The sequence below is a fragment of the Dendropsophus ebraccatus genome, unplaced genomic scaffold (assembly GCF_027789765.1).
Source record: "Dendropsophus ebraccatus isolate aDenEbr1 unplaced genomic scaffold, aDenEbr1.pat pat_scaffold_1190_ctg1, whole genome shotgun sequence".
In the NCBI taxonomy this organism is placed as follows: Eukaryota; Metazoa; Chordata; class Amphibia; order Anura; family Hylidae; genus Dendropsophus; species Dendropsophus ebraccatus.
In genome coordinates this window covers 8,436-31,637 of record NW_027208607.1, presented here as the reverse complement: position 1 = coordinate 31,637, position 23,202 = coordinate 8,436, and the positions used below count along the sequence as shown (strand labels likewise).

At 46.4% G+C, this 23,202-nt stretch overlaps 1 pseudogene; it reads right to left on the bottom strand.

Moving 5' to 3' along the window:
* Nucleotides 1–22,019, bottom strand: part of LOC138774975 (regulation of nuclear pre-mRNA domain-containing protein 1A-like) — a 40,860-nt pseudogene extending 18,841 nt beyond the window's left edge.
* Between the last annotated feature and the right edge of the window lie 1,183 nt (nt 22,020–23,202).

Here is a 23,202-nt window from a genome sequence, read left to right as displayed (position 1 = left end):
AGGGGGCAAAGGCCCATTACTACCATAACCCAACTCCGTGACCCGCTGGGTCCCTGAAGTCCCATCCTGCCCAAATAAACAGCATCCTGTGTGACTTCTACGCACAACTATACGCTAAAAAGGATGATGAGCGGTCTGCCGAGCTGTTTCCCTGGCATTTGATTAGGCTTCCCCAGCTTATCATCGAAGACGGTCACTGCTTAACTCCCCTTTCACACGAACAGGAGTCGCTGCGGCCATAAAAAATTTGCCGAGATGGGAAAGCCCCGGGCACTGATGGCTACTCTGGCGAATTTTTTAAGCTGCTCAGATAGCAAATCACTCCTCACCTAACAATATGTTTAATGGATATCTAACGGGGGAGGGGGCAATCCCAACCGAGGCCAACACAGCTCATATCAAAGTACCTTCCAAAGCAGGGGAAGGGACCCAGCTTCACCAGCGGCACTACCGTCCGATCTCCCTGATCAACGTCGACCTAAAAACTGGTATCCTAAGCTAAGGGCGGACAGGCTATCTTCCTTCCTGCCCAAAGCTCATAAACTCCCCTCAGGTTGGCTTTGTTCAGGGGAGATCGGCGGTGGCCAACATTAGGCGGGTGGTGGCGGTGCTGGACGCTGTGAGGCGTCACCCGGGATCCCACCCATCCCCAGCCCTCCTCTCACTTGACGCAGAGAAAGCTTTTGACAGCGTGGGCTGGGGATGGTTGGGAGCGGTGCTAGACCACATGAAATTTGAGGGAGCCTTCAGGACGTTCTTGGCGGGGCTTTATGCTGAGCCACGAGCGTGGATTCATACCGCGGAGTTTCTATCGGCTCCCTTCCATCTCCGGAGAGGCACTAGACAAGGGTGCCCCTTATCACCCCTGTTGTTTAACATTGCGCTGGAGCCCTTCCTGAGATGGTTGCTAGGTAGTGCAATACGGGGAATAGAAGTGGGTCAGGGGGAACTGAAGGTAACGGCGTTTGCCGACGACATTATGCTGTTCTTGTCCTCCCCAAAACAGGACCTGCCGGTCATTTACCAGATGTTGGAGACGTTTGGCTCTATCTCTGGGTTTAAAATTAACCTGACTAAGAGTGAACTGATGGATCTGTCTGCCCCCAATCCCTGCGTACCCAGCTGCCTCACGACACGCCGATCAAAGTCACCTCTAAAACCAATAAAATATCTAGGGATTTTCATTGGCGCACCCCGGAGTCGCTTTACCTCTTAAATTATCCCCCACTGTTCACGAAACTCATTAATGAGCTTAGGGCATGGGAGAGGCTCCCGCTCTCCTTTCTGGGAAAATGCCATTTAATCAGAATGCTCAGTTTCTCCAAACTTCTATACCACCTCCAAACGATACCCTTACTGCTACGTCACCAGGACGTCGTGAGGATTCAGTCTGCTTTCTCGAGAGTACATATGGTCAGTAAGCGCCCCCGGATTGCTTTAGCTAAGTTACAGCTTCCAAGAGCGAGAGGGGTATAAACTTCCCAGATCTACGGAATATAACCTTGCCTGTCGTTGTGACACTGTATGATTGGTTGCAAGGTTCTAATTTTTACTCCAATGTACCCTTGGAAGCGGAGTTGGCTGCCCCTGTTCTCTGGCGGCGCTGCTACACATTCACTAAATACCCGGCTCTTCCACCAGATGTCAACACTCTCTACTATGTAGGATACAATAGCCAACTTGGAAGATTGTGCGCAAACTATATGGTCTGCCGCAACTGTTATCTAGGTATCTCACACTATGGAGGCACCCCGAGTTACCCAAGGAAGGATGAACCCAATGTTTGAGCTCTGGAGGAAAGCGGGTAGTGTGTCGCTAAGCCAGATGTTTCATCTCCAGGTTAACAGATTCTCACATTCCCGAACTGTGTGCACGTTACTCATTGCCTCCATCCCACTTTTTGGCATACTCCCAGGTAATGGGGTTCCTAACCTCACGGGCTGAGGGATTTTATCGTCTTTAACTAAACTCACGGAGATGGACGCAATGATTAACGATCCCCCCACTAATCCCTCTTTATCCTACTTGTATTATAAACTGGGATCTCGATCGAACGACTCCATTAACTCCTCACTGTTCTCTAAATGGGCCATCACAATCGGAGACGAAGATCTGCCCAAAAAAATACTAGACGGCTGGGCGGTAGTACGCAAGGCGGTCCCCAGCGAGCGATGGCGTGAAACACAGTTCAAGCTCATGCACAGGGCGATCTACGGCTTTAATATACCCCCTCATCCCCTGGCACCGGATCGCATATTGGCATGTCCAAAATGCCAACTGCCCTCCACTGATTTCCTGCATGGCATTTGGACGTGCCAATACACCCAACGATTCTGGGCACGGGTTCTGGCGCTCCTCCAGACGAGATGGCAGGTGAGGCTGCCTTTATCGGCACAACTGCTCTTGTTCCACTCTGCTCCAGAGTCAGTGAAGGTGTCCTTGGCTTTGCATGCTTTCATTTTGGCTGCCAAGAGATGTATATTACAACAATGGCTGCAACCCTCCCTCCCTACGGTATCGGAAGTGGTGGCCCAGATGAAACACTTCCTATTCCTGGAGAGAATAGAATGCGAGAGGGTAAAAGAAACAAACGCCAAACGCTTTTTTAAGAAGTGGAAGACTTTCATTGTGAAATTTCTCTCTAACCAAGAGATCAGGGAGTTAATGCAGCCGTTCACCGGCACAAAAATGGTACCTTACAGCCGAATTGGCTGGAACGTTGGGTCGGCTAAGGATTACAGGCAACCAGGTGTAACATGTACATTGTATTACATACCAGCGATTAGTTTCACTAGCTGCATCTGTGGAAGGGGTGGGGGAGGGTAAGGGGGGCTTTCTTACGTTGAACTTGTTTGGGAAATTGTACTACATGTCTGACTATGTTTGGAACGGTAGTTTGGGCACAAGATGTAAATGTGCCCGAACACCACTGTGTATCATTTTATTTGAAATAAAAAAAAAAAAAAAAAAAAAAAAAAAAGGAGACGTAGAGGACCTGCAAAGGACCAGAACTAAGTACCCCTTTAAAGAGGACCCATATTAGGCACAACCACTAAAAATGTTTTCCAGAGCACGACAGTCCTTTAGTGAGCTCATGTGTGGACATGCTGGGAGTCAAACCCAATGATCTGACATTGATGGGCTTTCCTGAGACTAGGACATTAAGGTTAAAGTCAAGGTAAAACCTCTTTAAAGTGACTATCCAGACTTCGAAAAAAACATATTTTCCTGCAAAAATAGCACCACATCTGTCATCAGGTTGTTTGTGCCATTACAATTCAGCTCTATTATAACTTCAATAGAACAGAGCTGTAAAACCACACCCAAACTATAGATGAGAGTGGTTCTGTTGCTGGAACAAAGCAGCCATGCTTTTCTAAGCCTGGATAACCCCTTTAAAGCGAACTTACCATCAATACATTTGTTCGACATTTTGCACATGGATACAATGGCGCTGGTGCCGCAGTCCTTCTTTTGAACAGCGTCCTAGTTCCTGCGTATGGCACCTTTCTACTCCCGGTACCAGGGTGATGCACTGGAGGCATGCTGGCGCCCACACACACACACACACCATCCCTACGGTGACGATTGCCACTTGAATCTCCCACCGGCCGCGACTCCGTCACCTGCGGCCAGCAAATCAGATCACGGCTGAGCAAGCTGGAAGCCATGTGATGCAGTCCAGCCAATGAAAAGGCTGCTGGTGCGCAAGTGCACCAGTTGCCTTTTCATGTCACATTAACTTTTCCAGAAGACACTGAGGAGGAAGAAGACCTGGCCCGCCCCCTTTTGTGACGACATTGTCAATTGTCACAAAATGGCGCCCAGGAGAAGAGGACAGGATCGACTGTAATTAGGTATGTATACTTTATTTAACTTCCGGGGGGATTTAACTTTATAATGTGTGTTCAATAAGCTAAAAAAGAAAAGTTGCCCGAGTTGTCCTTTAAAGCAAATGTACTGATGGTACATTTGCTTTAAGGCTTCCTTCAGATATTGCATGTCCGTTTTTGGCCTAAAACACCACCACAGTTTTTACTATATTTTTTCATTCAGTGTATATTAGTATAGACATTTTATCTCATGTCTTTTCATTATAAGCCATGTGATTCAAGAATCTCTATTGAAGATCTAGGGAAAGAAACACCAGAAAAAAGAAAAAAAAAAAACACCAACATGCATACAAGACATGACATTTTTTCACCCATTGAAGTCTACGGAAGAAAAATTGTGAAAAACAGCAAAAACAAAATGCCTTCTGGGTATGGCATTTCATATTTCCCTACTGACTCCCAGCTAGCATCTGTCCGCAGCATTTAGCCAACCTAAGAGATAAAAATAACTCAAAAGTAGATGTTTCATAATTTATGTGGAGGAAGTAAACAATTATCAATACCTTGAAACATGTTTGAAAGCATCCACTATAACTGGTGCAAAGTCTTTTGTAAATTCAGGTCCCTTCCTCTTGCTATTTTGAATCACATCGTTTGCCAGATACAGAAAAGTCAGTTTCCTGTTTGATTTTGCTAAAAGACATAGAAGATTAAAATTAATATGGTCACCAAATATAAAACATCACCAAACATGAAGGACATTAACATATACTGTCTTTTTGGAGATTAGACAAACTTTTTTTTTTAACAAGAAAGCATCTTGCTAAAAAGTGCCTGCATCTTATAGTCTGCAGCCAGCATTGCCCAACAGCATCAGACAGTCATGACTGCTTACCTAGTGATCATGTGAAGCAAGGCTGTGGATTTGGGGGGGGGGGGGGGGGGGGGGGGGGGACCATACAGACTCCAGCTTTTAAAACATCTAAAATTTTCGTTATTGAATTTATGTGAATTTTATGAAAGGTCCTCATCATTTTATGTTCTATCAGTCTAGGACCTTATTTATAAAAATAAAACAGAACACCACTTTCTCATTCATTGTTAGAAAAAGGTGAATCATTATCTCCATATATCAGTAATAAAGCACTGGCTCTATTTATCAAGGGTGGTTGGGGAAAAATTGGCGATCACTATTTGGCAGCTTGTTTCTGAGCTGGAAGAGTCTATTTTGTGGGGGAGATCTGTTCTGTTCTCTTCCTGGATGCTGGATGATTGTATATGAGCAGCAGTGTAAGATATCCTGTGTAATATAGAGGAGGAGTAGCCATAAGTAATGTAGCAGTAACCTTTGTTATCAATGAGGTGTCAGTGAACTAGCCACTTCCCTCCGGGAAGGAACAGCCAAGCCAAAGGCATTCTCCAGTTAAGGAAACCACCTCAGCAAGGTATCCATCCACAGACAGCTGTTTCGGGGGTTTTGCCCCTCATCAGTGTGGAGTAGGTTTCTGGCTAGTGGGAGCAATGGATACCTTGCTGAGGTGGTTTCCTTAACTGGAAAATGCCTTTGGCTTGGTTGTTCCTTCCCGGAGGAAAGGTCTGGCTAGTTCACTGACGTCGAGACATGTGATTGTGTCTCTGCAGTGTTCTTTTGCATATTTGATTTCCCAGGAGGCAATGTTCTAGAATACACTGACATTGAGACACGTGATGGTGTCTCTGCGGTGTTTTGGTTGATCTCCCTGAGGTCAACCAGCGTCCTTTTGCATGCATTTACTAGTCATTGCTCCCACTAGCCAGAAACCTACTCCACACTGATGAGGGGCAAAAAACCCCGAAACAGCTGTCTGTGGATGGATACCTTGCTGAGGTGGTTTCCTTAACTGGAGAACACCTTTGGCTTGGTTGTTCCTTCCCGGAGGGAAGGTCTGGCTAGTTCACTGACGTCGAGACATGTGATGGTGTCTCTGCAGTGTTCTTTTGCATATTTGATAAAATTCAGGAGTCGTGAGTTGGAGCTGCAGCTTACCGACTCCACAGCCCTGGTGCAAAGAACTAATTTAGTGCTATGCCCAGCCACAGAGAACCATGCAGCCATTCACTGCTGCACAGTCCTCTCCCTTCTCCAGCGTGTGTAGACGTTACAGATAAGGAGGCTGAAGCAAAAAAGATATATTACCAACAGTAACTTTGTATTAATTTAAACACACTACAGTCAGCATAACTATGAGAGTCATATACCAAAACAACAACTTCTTACTAACAGTGAGCATACCTATCAGCTATCCAGAGATTGGAACTGTGCATTAATTGTTCAATTTATCTGTCAACCACGCAAAAAAAAAAAAATCCAAAATGGTTTGTTTTTTTGGTCACACCACATTCCAAAAAAAAAATGGTATAAAATGTCACATCTACACAACTTAAGTAATAAAAATTACAGATCACAGCACAAGCACAGCTCTGTAAAAAATAATACACCTCTAATGACAGCTACATGAGAATACAATTGGTAAGTGCAGTCCTCTATGACTTCTGTTTCTCTCTGCATGATGAATATAGACTTTCTATGTGATAGCTCACAATTACTATGGTACTGCAGCAGAGTATGTTAAAGGGAAATTATTTTAACTTATTGCATGGTTTATGTGCCATAATCTCTTTTTCCAGTTTATCCACATTATCCCTTACAGGAACATTTAACCTGGTATACCATTAAAGAGCATGAGAGAGTCCTGTGTCACTTTATTTTCTTCAGCTAAAGGGAAAATATGTTAATGCCACATTATAATAGAAATGAGTTTAAATGAACATTCAATGCCTCTAGCCACTTTTGAAATGGTGGACTATACATAGTAGTGGGGATTTCTTTTAAGTCTTCAATCACCTAGGAATCATTTGTTTTTCAATATATGTATTAGGTGTCTCTTGATCTCACAATTTTAGTTCCTCGACAGTTGGGTTTTCCAGCTTGCCCATTAAAACTTTTAGATGTGAAGCAGCATTCTCACCCATGGGGTCCATTTCAGATAGGAATACACGTGCGACTTTGGCTTTGCGAGTAGCATAATCCCCCTCATATTCTTCTGGCATACGCCTCTGCCATCCTGTGAGTGCGTCTTTTGCATGTCAGTAACCTGTTTCTGGGTAGATATTGTCAAACCCAGCCATAGAAGACAGTGACAACAACCATAATGTCAGCTGCTATTTCATATAGAAACTCCAGGTCAGCTCCAACTGTTCCTCCCACATTGTTCCATGTATAGGAGGTGCATGGTCGGCAGCTGATTAAAGTATATAGAAAATAATTAAGTTTTATACTTAACTGGAAGGACGACATTGGAGAGCGTGGCCAGATAACTACTAAGCAGAGCTTATACACCTCTGAAGTGACAGGCCACTCAGGCAAACACTGGCCGCAGCGCTGTCCCATCACGGTCAGTGATTGACTAAGCCACTCGTCAGTTCAGAGACAGGTGTAGAAGCTTCGGAGGTGGCTCCAGTCAGCATGACATCACAGCACATGCACAGCATAAAACTTTATTTACTATATAAAGCATGGGTTGCACAGACATTGTTGCACAATAATCGAGCCATATGAGGCTCTGTAAGAAAGCGCTGATCAAGCAGATATGCACTCGCTTACCTGGGGTATCAGGCAGTCTAACACAGCCCTTACTCATGTCTTCAATCATTAAGCACTAGCATCTTTTCTTCATATAAACAGGCAACCATTATTCCCATTCTTAAAAAAGCAATTCCTCAACCCATCCTCCTTGTACAGCTATTGGCCCATCTTACTTATCTTTGCCTCACATTTTCTTGACAACAACCTTTAAAGGGGTTATCCAGCGCTACAAAAATATGGCCACTGTTGTCTCCAGTTCAGGTGTGGTTTGCAATTAAGCTTCATTTACTTTAATGAAACAGAGCTTCAAAACCCCACCCAATGTGGACACAGCAGTAGGGGGAAAGTGGCCATGTTTTTGTAGCGCTGGATAACCCCTTTAACTGTCCTCCCAGTTTTCATTCACCTATATCTGGCTTCCATACCCAACATTAAACGGAAACTGCCCTCACCAAAGTTGCCAATCATCTGTTAACCGCCAAAGCCTCACACCAATACTCTGTGCTCCTTCTCCTTGACATAATCTACCATTCCCTCCTTCTATAAGCTTTCATCCCTTGGAATTACAGACCTGGCCCTCTCCTGGATCTCACATATCTCTTAAACCCACACTCCCCCTTTTCATTTTCATCTGTGCTTTCCTCATACTCTGGCACTTATTACCCTGATAGCAGACCATATGTTGCTAGTACTACTGTGAACAACCTGAAGGCCTGATGTTGCTATCATGGCCTCCATCCTCTCCAGACCAGCAGCAGATCTTGATGACTTGTGTGACTAAGTGCATTCAGGGTGACATAGGATTTCCCAGGACATTAATACCCTCACTATTAGCATGCCAAAGTTACTGGGTGTGTGGCATTCACTTTCTTTATTGAACAAATTGGGGTACATAACATACTGCATATTGGGGCACATAACATACCGCATATTCCCTACTATACAAAATGTATCAATCCTACAATTACCATAATTTACTTTGTGTTGTAGTTTCACTGTTGAGGAGTATATATAAACATCTTACACAGTATGGGTAGTACCATGGTGGTAACTAGAGATGAGCTAAGACTAATCAAAATTGGCTGGGAATCTCGCCGTCAATTCGTTCTACAAAGCGAGCTCACACAGATTCATTATGAAACTTCACACACCAAAAAAAAAAAAAAAAAAATTGATGGCGGCCGCACATGCTGTCTGGAGCATCACTGGGCGGGAGAAAGGGATCATAATCCCTAGCACTCGCCCAATCAGCTACAGGCCCCTCTGATGTCAGCACCTCGCCCTCCCCCTATACACAAGCCGGTTCATTTACAAAGGTTGCGAGTGGGCTGTAAGTAGTGCAGGTGGCAGCAGACAGAGGCAGAGCAGGGAAATAAAAAGAGCTATAGGGAAAGGGAGGAGGGCTGATTGTGGGACTGGGTGGGTATATAATAATCAGAGCAGTGCAGCCAGTGTAGCCATAATCTGGGTGCTGCTGCATTCTCCAAAATAGAGCTGGTTTCAGACTAGAAGGCAAGTGGCTGCTGTTTTACATCCAGTCACTTTCTTTACAGAATACTTTTATAGATGTGTTAGGTACTGTTACAAAACACCATCACTTAAAGTGTACCTGTCGTTATAACTTTCAAAATCTAAAAACAGTAGATCTGATAAAAAAACAAGTTTACAATATACACTCATTTTTTAGTTATAGAAAACATGGCACTTCCTGTTTACTTTTTTTTTTTTGATGGGAAGAAAAAAAAAAACAGAAAAACAGTCAGAAAACAGGAAGTCATGTGTATCCCATCTGAGCACTCGAAGAGAAGGCAGTCATGTGATTGATGGACACATTGAGCCAACGACCTACATCAGGACCGATCAACATTCTCTATGGAACACCAACTGCTTCCAAGACCATTTCCACACTAAGATGGTCCTCCAGACCACCGAAACCATAACACTTCCATGATACCTCCCTGATGAACCTCTGTACACCAGAGGGGAAATGCGTCGGAGTAACTGGAAGAAGTGGAAACTTGCTACACACTCCTAATATCACAGGAATTGTACAGAGCACATACGATAGCATATACGAATGTTGAGTCATTATTGCCGTGTACTGACCTGAGACACCATCCTAGTCTCCTAACTCCCCTTACTGCACAACCGATTGGCTTTAGTAAAATAGGCACCATCGATCTGACATATATACTTTCTTGACAGCCTACATACCTCTATATGACGAATCAGTGCAGATCCAGAAACCGTCTGGAGGAGGGATGCCTTATCCAGTGGTCCCTCAACTAGTATAGGTAGGGTATAACAGGGTCACCTTACCCGACAGCACCCTACCTTTTTTAATAACTCATTCACACCTCTATTGCACACTTATGGAATAATTGCACTTTCTATGTACTCTGCACTTTATGATCATATAATAAAGTAGCTTTTTGTATAATATGCTGGGCTCACCACAATAGTCCTTTTTCCTTCACTATTTCTTGTTTGTACTACAGACTTGTGGGAGCCACATATAGAATTATTCAGCCAGGTACCATCCTCCTTTCTTACTCCTGTCTGTTATAACGACAGTGACACCAAGTTGCTGCACAGTACCATGATTCCAAAAACACCCTTCAGCCAGTGCCAGCAGCCAGGGTGCATCTGCAGGTCCAAGTGACTTTCCTGTCACTGCAGTGCCAGAGCCATCTGCACGCCAGGTCCTCCTCAGTTTCTTACAATGGCTGGACTCCAAAACATTCAATGTTGAGGATGTCATGGAGTGAGGAGATGTTAAGCAGTTACATGAGAGCAGTGAGGGGAGTGAGGCAGAGGCAGGTTGTAGCCGCAGTACAGGCTCATACTGAATGGCTGATGAGTTGGGGGAGAAGAACTTTGTCCCCAACTATGATGAGGTGGTAGAAGATGATGTGACAGACCCCACCTGGCAGCCATGTGTAACATCATTGCTGACATCGGAGGAGCAGCAAGTACAGTTTGTGCCACCGAACCAGCAGCTGCTTCCATCTAAGGATGCTGGGTCAGGAGTGAAAAGGGCCAGGAAGGAACATGTAGGCCCACGACAACAGCGCCCTTGCACAGAAGTTCCACAAGGCTGTAGTGCCACTCAGGAAAAGCCCAGCAGCAGTCAGGAGGAGCTAAGCAGTGTGCCACCTCACAAGAAACGCCGACTGCACCCATTAGTGTGGCAGTTCTGTGCAGGTGATGGGAGAGACAATTCTGTCACCTGCCAACAGAAAGTGGGTCAAGATTTGGGTAAAAACCCCACAACCACTTCCATGCAGAAACACATGGAGTGACAGCACTGGACCGATTGGGAGAAACGTGACCCCAGGTAAATAGCAGTCTCCCTCAACACCCAATGAATCCTTCCCCCACTTTTATCAACACCAGCTTAAATTTGTAATTTATTTCTATAAAAAAAAAATCTTAAGTCTTCCCATACTTATTAGCTACTAAACGTCATGCAGTAATGTTTTATTTTCAGTCTGACACAGTGCTCTCTGCTGACATCTCTGGCCTCTGTCTTGGTTTTCTATGAATCCCCATAGAAAACCTCCCCTACTCTGGACAGTTCCTGTCTCGGCCAGAGGTGTCAGCAGAGAGCACTGAGTCAGACTGAAAATAAAACATTACTGCATGACATTTAGTAGCTAATAAATATGGGAAGACTTAAGATTTTTTTAAATAGAAATCACAAATTTATATAACTTTCTGATATCAGTTGATTTGAAAGAAAAAGATTTTGGCTGGACAATCCCCTTAATGTCTTATGGCCCTATTTCACGGGTCGTTTAGAGGAGCAGACAAGCGCTCTCTGCGCTCTTTGGTCCTCGTTGCCCGCTCGCTGCTGCCGCCATTCCTCGCAGCAGCAGCGAGCGGGTGAGTGCGGGAAAGGCTACGTGGAGCTGCGGGGGGGGGGGGCTGCCACGGGTGATCGCTGATCGTCTGGGCAGCCCATAGGATACAGCAGCGTCTGCTGCCGCTGCTCCTATTCAACGGAGCAACGGCAGCAGATCGTTGCTGTATCAGTCGCTGGTTTTTCAACCAGCGACTGCAACGATCAGCCGACATGAACGATGTCGGCTGATCGTTGCACTCTATTCCTAGGGACGATTGTCATCCGTAGCGGCCGAATACGGACGATAGTCGTTCCGTGGAAAAGGGCCTTTACCACAGTCGAATGTGCAACACATGCCCCAAAGATTAGAACTATCCAGACAAACATTCCCACGTCTATGTTTCACAAAGAGGACATTTACCTTCTTGTTAAACAGAAGAGTGGGGTCTCAACCATGGCACTTTTACAATTTTACCATTTTCAAGACATGCGTGGTAACTGGAAAGATACTGTTCTTGGGATTTTTAAACTATCACAACAGTCCTTAGAGCTTGCACAATGGTTCCTGATAGGGTACTTCTTTGACATTTTAATGGCTCTTGTGATTTCTTCACTGCTTAAAAGCTATAGGAAGAGTTTCTGATGGTGTATATATCCCAGAGGATGATGTGATATTCGAAACTTTTAAGCTACCACCAGCAGCTATCTGTTGCTAAAAAGCAAGTTACCCTGCCTTATAATGCATTCATCCGTAAATGTTTGCTGAGGGTTTTGGGCAACAGAAACCAAAAATCAGAGCGCAGCCATATTTCTGCCACCTTTTAGCACTACGGTGCGAGTGTATAATACACAGTTCAGTGCATAACTACCTTGTTCAACACTGAAATTGCATATTTCCCAAAGTCTACATAGTACCGCCATGCATAAAGATCTGCTTATTGTTTTACGCAGAAGCCCATGGAGCGACATGTGAATGCACCATTTGGGTACAAACACACACACCGTATATGCAGCGTATTTACTGCTGCGATACGCAGCAGATTAGATCTTAATAACTGAACACAGCATCAAATCTGAACCACCAAGTCTGCTGCAGATCTGCTGCGTATACGATGTGTGTGTTTGTAACCTTAGGGTGAGTTTTTTTGGGAGTGACCAAAGCGAGGATGGGACAGTCACTCCCGTACCCCATCAGGGGTTTCCTCCTTCCCTGTTCATTTAATGAATGACGAAAAACAACACAAATTTCGAGCTGCTTCGCTCATCTCTAGTGGTAACCAATATACAGTCAGATAGATGAGAGCACTTTTAGACAGTGTACCTAAGTAAGATAGAAAGCATCTGTCTTTTTACCGAATGTACAGTAGTTTCTTAAAAAAAAAAATAGTTTTTAAGCATTACAATATTTTGTATCTCTTAAAAAGCTGTTAAGAAAAAAAACAGTAGAAAGCTTTATTAACAGAACAGAAATATGATAAAATAGTATCTTTTTTTTTTTTTGCAGCTACGCTTTCCCGAGGGTTCATTACCTCCTGTAATTCTAGGTTTCCCTGTGGGGTTTTGATCTGAATTATATAAATTAAGCTCAGCACACAACAGTCTTCATCAACATTGTGTGAAAGCTCTCTTAATTAACGCCTATGATGTTTCAACCTTAAGGTCTCTGAAGGAATAGCATACCTCAAGGAAAACCAGTAATTTTCCTTAATGCTACTTTTTAGAGATGAGCGCAACTCGAGCAAGTCTGACTGTTCGGCATTTGAATACAAGTGGCTGGCAGCCCTAGGGAGGTCTGGAATACAGGACTTTATGGCTGTATCCATGTTTTTCCAGACTCCCTGAGGCAGTACCCAACTTCTTCAGCCACCGTTATTCAAATGCTGAACAACCAGACTAAAGCCTGCTCAAGTTGCACTCATCTCTCCTACCTTTACATTATAAGGTGAGGGCTAGGCTTATGAACAACTATATATAATAATAATAATTCACTTGTAAGTTGTACTTAAGCCAGTTCCAAGGTGACAATGTACATTTAGGGTATTAACTGTATTAATGTATTAAAGAGTTACTAGGACAATAAGCTGGGAGCTAAAAAGTTCTAAGTATGGCAGTCCCTAAGCTTTTTTCTTTGGAGTAGCTGGTGAGTCCCCTCTTCACTGCAAGCAAAATGAAGCAAGCTATGCAATGCAAGGTTGCCTATGGCCCTTCAGAGTAGGGAGCCCCCCCCTCCTTCTTTTCCAGATCACAGAGGGTCTTGAACCTGAAAGTCAGAACATTCTAAAAGTGGAATTTAGGTTATGGTCACACATGGTTAAAAAAAAAAAAAAAAAAGAAAGAAAAAAATAAAAAATACAACAGTGAATTCGGTATAAAACACGGCTGTATTTTAAATCTAATAATGTGCTACAATAAAGTCTATGGGAAAATCCAGTCCATGCACAGATTGTAAAAAAAAAAATAAAAATAAAAATCTATATATATTTTACAGTTAGATTCAAAACACAGCTGTTTTATACCTAACTTACCGTCGTGTTTTGCTTTCTTAATTTTCGGACTACCACTCACTGATCCGCCCCTAGCCAGCCTGCCCCTCCTAATGAATATTGACACATCGTTTTGCATTGCCAGCAATTATCACTGCAGAGAGCTGGATGAATGTTCATTAGAAGGTTTGGGTCAGCAACAGACCAGGGAACTAAAGTTGGTAGTACTCAAGGGGTACTCTGACAACTCCTTTTTTTGGTAATGCCAGGGGAGGAGGCTGGTGTAAACAGTAACATCCACTTACCACACCGGCTCCAGTCCCATGGTGTCCCTCTGCTTCCATGTCAGACAGACAGGACTAAATGTGGCAGGCTCATACTAAATGGCTGAGCAGAACTGCTGTGTCGCATCTCAGTCCAGAAAGTGGACTGGAGATGCAGAACATGGGTGGTAGCACTTCAGCAGGGTAGGAAAGTGGATGCTATGTTTACACACTGCTGAAATTTAGTGGATGGTCGCCATTTAATGACAATTACCGTTATTTTAAAACAACCATTAAATAACGGCAATCCACTGAATTTTTAAAAAATGTGTGAACATAGCCTGTGTTTTCAATCGACTCCTGATTTTGGCAACAAAACACAGATCGCAAACATTGTGTGGGAACAAAGCCTTATGGTTAACCATCTACGTAGCAGAAAAAAACAAAACAAGTAATAGCCCTCCGTTGGATTGATCCCTGTCCCCTAACATTGCCAAGATGGAACTCCCTGGTAAATGCAGGGGTACCAGTTGAGCAGACAGCTTATAAAAATAGGGGTTAACTCAAAAAATGTCATAAGGCATTGAATATATGGTGTGCATCCCCTTTGTCTAAATACTCTGTCCACAACTAAAAATCAAAGATTTCCCTCTTGCACAACTCAGAGCTAAAATATGTATATTTTGCTGCATGTACGGGACATTAGCATCATATGTAAACCTACAGGCTTTTTTGGGGATCATTATATATAAAGTTTTTTTTTTTGCATTTCTACAGTGTGCTTGTGAAAATGTTAGGTGTTTTCTGTGGGTCAGTTTGATTACTCTATGGAGAGAAAAACAAACAGTCATGGTAGCACATCCAAAAACCTTATAAATGATCACCTGCTTCACAGCAGAATATACTACTATCAGGAGCAGGGGCGTAGCTAGGAGTAATGGGGCCCCATAGCAGAAAACTGCATGGGGCCCCATGAAACCTTGAATGGGGTGGAGTGCAGAGGGAGAGCTGGGCAGGAGACTGGAGCAGGCTGGGCAGAGGGACCGGCCCGGGCACACACCTGGCATCTCCTCCCCGAGAACACAGGCTCCTCTCCTGGTATCGTGCACCGGAGGTCCCTGGTGTCCGGAGGAGGCAGCCGCTGAAGGAGCTACGTTCGGGACTGGAGTTGCAGTTGCTGGAGATGTACAGCAGGATAGAGGGGCGCAGTGCAGACCCCCGATCCCGCTGTACATCTCCAGCAACTGCAGCTCCAGCACCTAACGTAGCTCCTTCAGCGGCTGCGGCCTCCTCCTCCGGTACACAAGATCAGGAGGGGAGCCGTTGTACCAGGCTGAAGGCAGACTATTATGGAGGAAAGCTGCTGGTCGGGTGAGGTGACATGTGATGCGCGGGAGGGACGGCTGCACGCGCGATCATAATGACACACTGCAAGCTGTTCCACCCGCGGGGGGTGGGGGGGGTGATACTATTAGCACCCACCATGGAAGTTTTACCTTGGGGGCCCGAGCCCCCGGGCCCCATAGCGACGGTGTACCCTGCCCCCATGGTAGCTACGCCAGGCAAAAAAAAAGGGACAGAATATGCAATGTACTCTATGGAGAGTGGTAGCACATTCGAAAAACGTAATATACACCTCAGGTCGGGTCTGGGTGCTGTCAGATTCTCTTTAAATACATGTTAAAAGATTATGGCGTTTGGAGAGGTCAAGTAGGTGGGGTCAAGCTTCCTGCAGTGTTGGGGCATTGGCACCCCCCACTACAGCTCAGAATAGAAAGAAAAGCTTGTCTGAAAACCTCTCCAAAGGCCATCAGCTTTGGAAAAGGTACCATTCATGGCATTGCCCCATTATCTATAAGCCCATAGCTTGAAGAGGTGCTGACAGCCTGCATCAGTTCTACATTTTGCATATCGCTTGCAGGTTATAGACAGCTTTTCCACACCTGCAAATAAATATTCTCTTGACAGGGAATTTCACTACAGCACAATGTAGGTATAGTAATCTAGGGACTGTAAATGACATTGGATCATGAAAGAGCTAGGTTTACAAGCTCATATGCTTATAAATTTATTCCTATAGCATATTCAGATTTCTGTATTCAGTTTACCTTCCTAGATATGTTTTAAAATTATGATTCCCCTCAGACAGGGTTGTAAAACACTAGGGAAACATGTATGAAAAAGCGTAAATGCGTTTTTTAGGCGCAAATCGGCGTAAAAATATTTGCAGCGGAAAACGATACTGAAACCTATGCCAGCTCTGAGCTGATGTAGGTTTCAAATGTTTGCACGGACGGCTCCTTGCGATCCGGATTTTGTAGAGGCAGTGCGCCTCTACATAAATCCCCTGAGCTCCGGAGCTGCGGGGACATTTGTAAACCCGGCATAAAAGACACCGGACTTAATAAATGTCCCCCTAAATGTTTGTTTTTTTACTCTCAAGAGAAACTAACAACACTGCTCAAAAAATAAAGTGAAGACTTAAACAACACAATATAACTCCCAGTAAGGGAAGCTGCGAAATCCGCTGCAAATTCTGGTACTGTCACTTCAATGGGGTTACATAACCGCAGCGGAATGAAAATTCTGCTACCGGTATGTAACCCTACTGACGTGACAGTACCAGGATTCACAGCGGATTTCGCAGCTTCCGCTGCGAATCCGATACGTGTGAAGCTACCCTTAGGCTGCATTCCCACGTTCCGTGATCCGTCACGTGGAATGCATGTACTGGAGTCCCCCCGCGCCCGGACAGCATCTGTAATTAGATGCTGGGAGCGGGGGAGACTGTATTCATAAGCGCCGCGGTGCTGTTACTACAGCGTGGCGCTTATGAATACGGTCTCCCCCGCTCCCAGCATCTAATAACAGATGCTGTCCGGGCACGGGGGGACTCCGGTAACTGCATTCCAAGTCCGTGATCCGTCAGGATCACGGAACGTGGGAATGCAGCCTAAATCAAACTTCTATGAAATCATACTGTCCACTTAGAAAGCAACACTGATTGACAATCAACTTTACATGCTGTAGTGCAAACGGAATAGACAACAGATGGAAATTCTTGGCAATTAGCAAGACACTCAATATAGGAGAGGTTCTAAAGGTGGGGAACACTTCTCAGTACCTATGCTTTCTGGCTGATGTTTTGGTCACTTTTGAAAGTTGGTGGTGCTTTAACACTTGTGGTAGCATGAGCCACACAAGGCTCAGGTAGTGCATCTCATCCAGGATGGCATGTCAGCGCAAGCTGTGTCTGTCAACGTAGTGTCCAGAGGCACTACCAAGAGACAGACCAATAGACCAGGAGACATGGAGGAGGCGGCCGTAGGAGGGCAACAACTCAGCAGCAGGACAGATACCTCCACCTTTGTACAAGGAGGGACAGGAGGAGCACTGCCAGAGCCCTGCAAAATGATCTCCAGCAGGCCACAAACATGCATGTGTCTGCACAAAACTGTTAGAGACCAACCCCCATTAGGATGGTATGAGGGTCCGACGTCCACCAATGAGGGGGGGAGTGCTCACTGGTCAATAATGGTGATGGGTGTAATTTCTTTGGAGGGCCACACAGCCCTCCATGTGCTCACCAAAGGTAGCCTGACTGCAATTAGGCACTGAGATGAGATCCTCAGTCCCCTAGTAAGACCATATGCTGGTGTGGTTGGCGCTGGGTTCCTCCTAATGCAGGACAATGCTAGACCTCATGTGGCTGGAGTGTGTCAGCAGTTCCTGCAAGATGAAGGCATTGAAGTTATGGACTGGCCTGTCCGTTCCCCAGACTTGAATCCGATTATCTGGGACATCATGTCTCACTCCATCCACCAACATCACGTAGCACCACAGACTGTCCAGAGTTGGCGGATGCTTTAGTCCAGGTCTGGGAGGAGATCCCTCAGGAGACGATCCGCAACCTCATCAGGAGCATGCCCAGGCATTGTAGGGAGGTCATACAGGCACATGGAGGCCACACACAATACTGAGCCTCATTTCGACTCTTTACTAGTGATGTCACGATACCAGAATTTTGAGTTTGATACAGATACCAACTTTTTTATTTCAAAACTCAATACCAATTCGATACTTAATAAAGAATTAAAAAAGAAAAACACAACTATAGAAATATAATGCATGCCCCCCCTCGACTGTTATATGTGACCTTTTCATCACTGAATTTTTTTTCTGGGACATGATTTCACAAAAAAAAAAAAAAAAAAAAAAAAACAGCAAATTTGGACTTGGCTTCTTTGCGATTACACTGTTTACTGTGCAAGATCAGGAATGTAATCATTTTATAGTTCAGACAATAACACTTCAGCTATCAGGGTATGCTGCAGGCAGTAGTTATGCACTGTTTTAGCTGTGTGGGTATGCTGGGGGCAGTAGTTATGCACTGTTTCAGCTGTTGGGGTATGCTGGGGCAGTAGTTATGCACTGACAATTTCAGCTGTCGGGGTATGCGGGGGGCAGTAGTTATGCACTGTTTTAGCTGTTGGGGTATGCTGGGGGCAGTGGTTATGCACTGTTTTAGCTGTCGGGATATGATAGGTCTAGTAGTTATACACTGTCTCAGCTGTCAGGGTATGCTGGGGGCAGTAGTTATGCACTGTCACTGTTTTAGCTGTTGGGGTATGCTGGGGGCAGTAGTTATGCACTGTTTCATCTGTCCGGGTATGATAGGGCTGGTAGTTATTCACTGTCTAAGCTGTCGGGGTATGATGGGTGTAGTAGTTATGCACTGTTTTTTAAATAACATTATGGATAATTCTCTTTTTAAGTCTTTTTATTTTACAAAAAAATCCTAGAAGGCAAGGAAAGGAGAGACGCCAGTGTCTGCATACACTGTGACAGTACATGTATACACAGCACCTGGGTCAGAACAGCGTACGTGAAGTAGATTGCCACAGTATATACAGACTCAGAGACTGTCAGAGACAGAGAAAGAAAAAGAAGACAGCTAGCTAGGTAGGACAGGAGATAGAGAGATACGATTCATAGATAGAAGGATGCATTGTAGCAACTTGGCATGAAGAGAGTCAGTATCCCACTGGCGGTGGGCTCCTGGGGCGGGGCTTACGGGACGTACCCGGAACATTAATTATCCAGGTCCCTAGCACGTTTGTTTTCAGGAGTGCCCCAAACCAACCACTGTGCAAGGAGAGAGACTAGCTCCATAGCAACCCCCGTGGGCAGCACTCCATGTAGTCCCCCCCCCCCCCCCGGGGCCACAACCCTCTGCAAATCTACAGTACCGCAACTGTCAGCCTTGAAGTGTGCACAGGTGTCAAAAAGGAAGCCCTGCTCATGCACCACCTTGGCCCTCAGCGTCACCGGCTCCCTAGGACTCAGCCCCTGGACTTGGACATGCAGTGTCTCATCCCCCAGTGAGGAGACACTGACAGGCATACTGGGCGGCCTATACTCTGTACAGTCCGGGGTCTCCCCAGCCCTGCCGCAGCACAGCGACCCGCTTCTAAACGGAGCATCACTCTGGATCAACTCACCACGTCGTGCAACCCGCCGCTGCACCGGTGGTACCGGGGGGTGGGTAAGGGGTTGATCGGGCGCCATATTGGACATTCCTGCTTAAATGACTGCTGCCCGCAGGATCATTTCTGGAGGGAATAAATGCAGCTGTCAGTGTGACAGCGGCATGTACACAGTAAAATAGCCGGCACAAGCTATCGCTAAGTGCCGGCTATTTGAATTTGGCGCTGTCGGGAGCGGAGGGTAGGCGGTCAGCCGAGGTGACTCTAGAGGGAGCACAGAACATGGCCAGCGCTCAGCTAGCTGGCGGCCGTGTTCTCTGCACTATACTTTATGTTAAGCTGCTCTATTAGGCAGCTTAACATAAAGTATCGAATACCAGGAAATCCTGGTACCGAAACCTTTTTATGCCCAGAATATCTATAGTAGTATCGATATTTCGGTGCATCCCTACTCTGTACCACAATCTGTCCCCCCCAAAACCACTTGCACCTTCGGATAGCTGCTGTTAATCCATGATCTGTCCTGGGGTCCGTTCGGCAGGTGATGCAGTTATTGTCCAGAAAAATATTTTTAACTTGCAGCCCTGTGTCAAACTGCCGTGGCCTAGAGTGACTATGCATTAGGCTGGCACAAGCTCTCTGTCCCTCCTCACCATTAGGAATGCTCCATCCAGGTATTCTCCTATTCCTCACTTGTCTGAACACTGCACAGGTGCCTTAACGATCCAGGCCATGTGCCAGGCTGACACAGGTGATCAATAGTAGAAAATCTGCCTGGAGCATTCCTAATGATGAGGAGGGAGAGGTTGTGCCAGCCTAATGCACAGACACTCTAGGTCACGGCCGTTTGGCACAGGACTGCAAGTTTAAAAGTTGTTTGTAGGACAATAACTGCATCACCTGCCGAACGGACCCCAGGACAGATCTTGGATTAAAGCAGCTATCTGAAGGTACAAGCAGTTTGGGGGTCAGATTGTGGGTACAGAGTCACATTAAAGTGACTGTACCACCAGGCCCAGGCTGAAGCACTGGAGGCGGGCCGACCCACCCTTAGTGGGAGGAAACCCTAGCCCCTCTATGATAGGGTTCCATTGATTCTAATGGAGTCACGTCATGGAGGGGCTGGGGTTCTTCCCACTAGGGGTGGGTTGGCCCGCCTCCAGTGCTTCAGCCTGGGCCTGGTGGTACAGTCACTTTAATTCATTCAGATCTAGGATGTTTATTTGAGTGTTCACTTTATTTTTTTTGAGCAGTGTAAATCTCCATAAGCCATCTGCTAGGAATCAGACCACTGGAATCTCCACCAAGCAATGAGATCAGATGACCCACACCATCTATTAGACAGCAGACGGGGATATGCGATCAGAAACAATCTGAGGCCATGGTACAATCTAATTCCCTCTCACTGGAAATACAAGATTCAATGCTGTGACCCCGCTCTGAGCTGTAGTAAAGCAGCTATCACCTACATGTAGCAGTCACTATTGTAAATGTACATGATTCCCTTAGTGTATTTAAGATACAAACTTTGCAGTCTATATCTAATACTGCACCTAATGCTCTGTCCCCAGGCTGTAGCACTGGGCACCATCATCTTGGTGGCATCAGTGCATTCCACCAGGCAGCCTCTGCTTGAACTTTCCACCTGTATTCCCTAATGTGAACATACCCTTACTGTCACCAAATCCACTACCCCCACCCCCTGGACTTTGGATTGAGCAGAGACTTTAATGTACAAGACCTACTGATGTCTTCCCACATCCTATATACTTGCTGAGCTGTCCCCACTCTATAATCCGCTGAGCAGATCACGTGACATGGGGCAGCCCAGCTCCAGCACAGGAACCTAGCAGAATCTCCCCAATACCTAGGACTCCTCTTACCCACAAGCCCTGGCGGCATCTTGCTGGGCTCTCGCCATATACTGAGAGGGTAGCAAAGCTCGCTGACAGCTTGGCGACCTATTCCAGCCTGACAGAAGCCGCATACTGTGGTGTGCATGGCGCCCTAGTGAGTGGTGTTAGCAGACTGGTGAAGGTTGGGATGGCTCCGCAGTACTCCCCCCTGCCATGTGCTGTGCCCACCATGCCCGGCACCCCTGCGGCTCCCTCCCACCTTACCTTTCCGCAGCTCCCTATCCACACGTAGACAATAACGCGGGAGTGCTTTCTATGGTGGATGAGCCACAGGGACAGGGTCTGCACGCTCTGCTGAGAGTTACTCAGCTCCGACAACTTTTTCTCCAGCGCCGCCTCAGAGAACGCAGACATGCCTGCCGGCCGCAGGCGCCCAGCTCCGTGTACCGCGGCCGAGCCGTGCTACACCACCGTCACTGATAAGCTCCGCCTCTCAATCTCCCACTCGTGCTGTGTGCGCGACCGTGGACAAGAGCCCCGGGAGAGACTAGTGCCCGGCTCCAGGTCTGTTTTTCCGGTTACTATACGGCAAATGCTAGGTATATCCTCTCCTTTCAGTGTGATGTCACCAGGAGGGGCGGGGCTTTGACCAGAAGGGGCGGAGTTGTGTTGACCTTACAAGCAGGAAGTAGGAAGCAGTGAGCTGCTGCACCATTCACTGGTATATAAGCTCCAATCTCCACAGTAACATATGGGGGGGGGCGGCAGAGGACAGGTGTGTGGGATCTGTATACAGATACCACACACCAGTCCTCTCCCCTGTATACAGACCCCACACACCAGTCCTCTCCTCCTGTATACAGACCCCACACACCAGTCCTCTCCTACTGTATACAGACCCCTCACACACACCAGTCCTCTCCTACTGTATACAGAACCCCCCCCACACACCAGTCTTCTCCCCCTGTATACAGACCCCCCACACCAGTCCTCTCCTCCTGTATACAGACCCCACACACCAGTCCTCTCCTACTGTATACAGACCCCACACACCAGTCCTCTCCCCCTGTATACAGACCCCCACACACCAGTCCTCTCCCCTGTATACAGACCCCACACACCAGTCCTCTCCTACTGTATACAGACCCCTCACACACACCAGTCCTCTCCTACTGTATACAGACCCCTCACACACACCAGTCCTCTCCCCCTGTATACAGACCCCCACACACACCAGTCCCCCCCTGTATACAGACCCCCCACACCAGTCCTCTCCTTCTGTATACAGAACCCCCCCACACACCAGTCTTCTCCCCTGTATACAGACCCCCCACACCAGTCCTCTCCTCCTGTATACAGACCCCCACACACACCAGTCCTCTCCCCCTGTATACAGACCCCCCACACACACCAGTCCCCCCCCTGTATACAGACCCCCCACACCAGTCCTCTCCTTCTGTATACAGAACCCCCCCCCACACACCAGTCTTCTCCCCCTGTATACAGACCCCACACACCAGTCCTCTCCTCCTGTATACAGACCCCACACACCAGTCCTCTCCTACTGTATACAGACCCCTCACACACACCAGTCCTCTCCTACTGTATACAGAACCCCCCCCCACACACCAGTCTTCTCCCCCTGTATACAGACCCCCACACCAGTCCTCTCCTCCTGTATACAGACCCCCACACACACCAGTCCTCTCCCCCTGTATACAGACCCCCACACACCAGTCCTCTCCCCCTGTATACAGACCCCCACACACACACCAGTTCTCTCCCCCTGTATATAGACCCTACACACACACA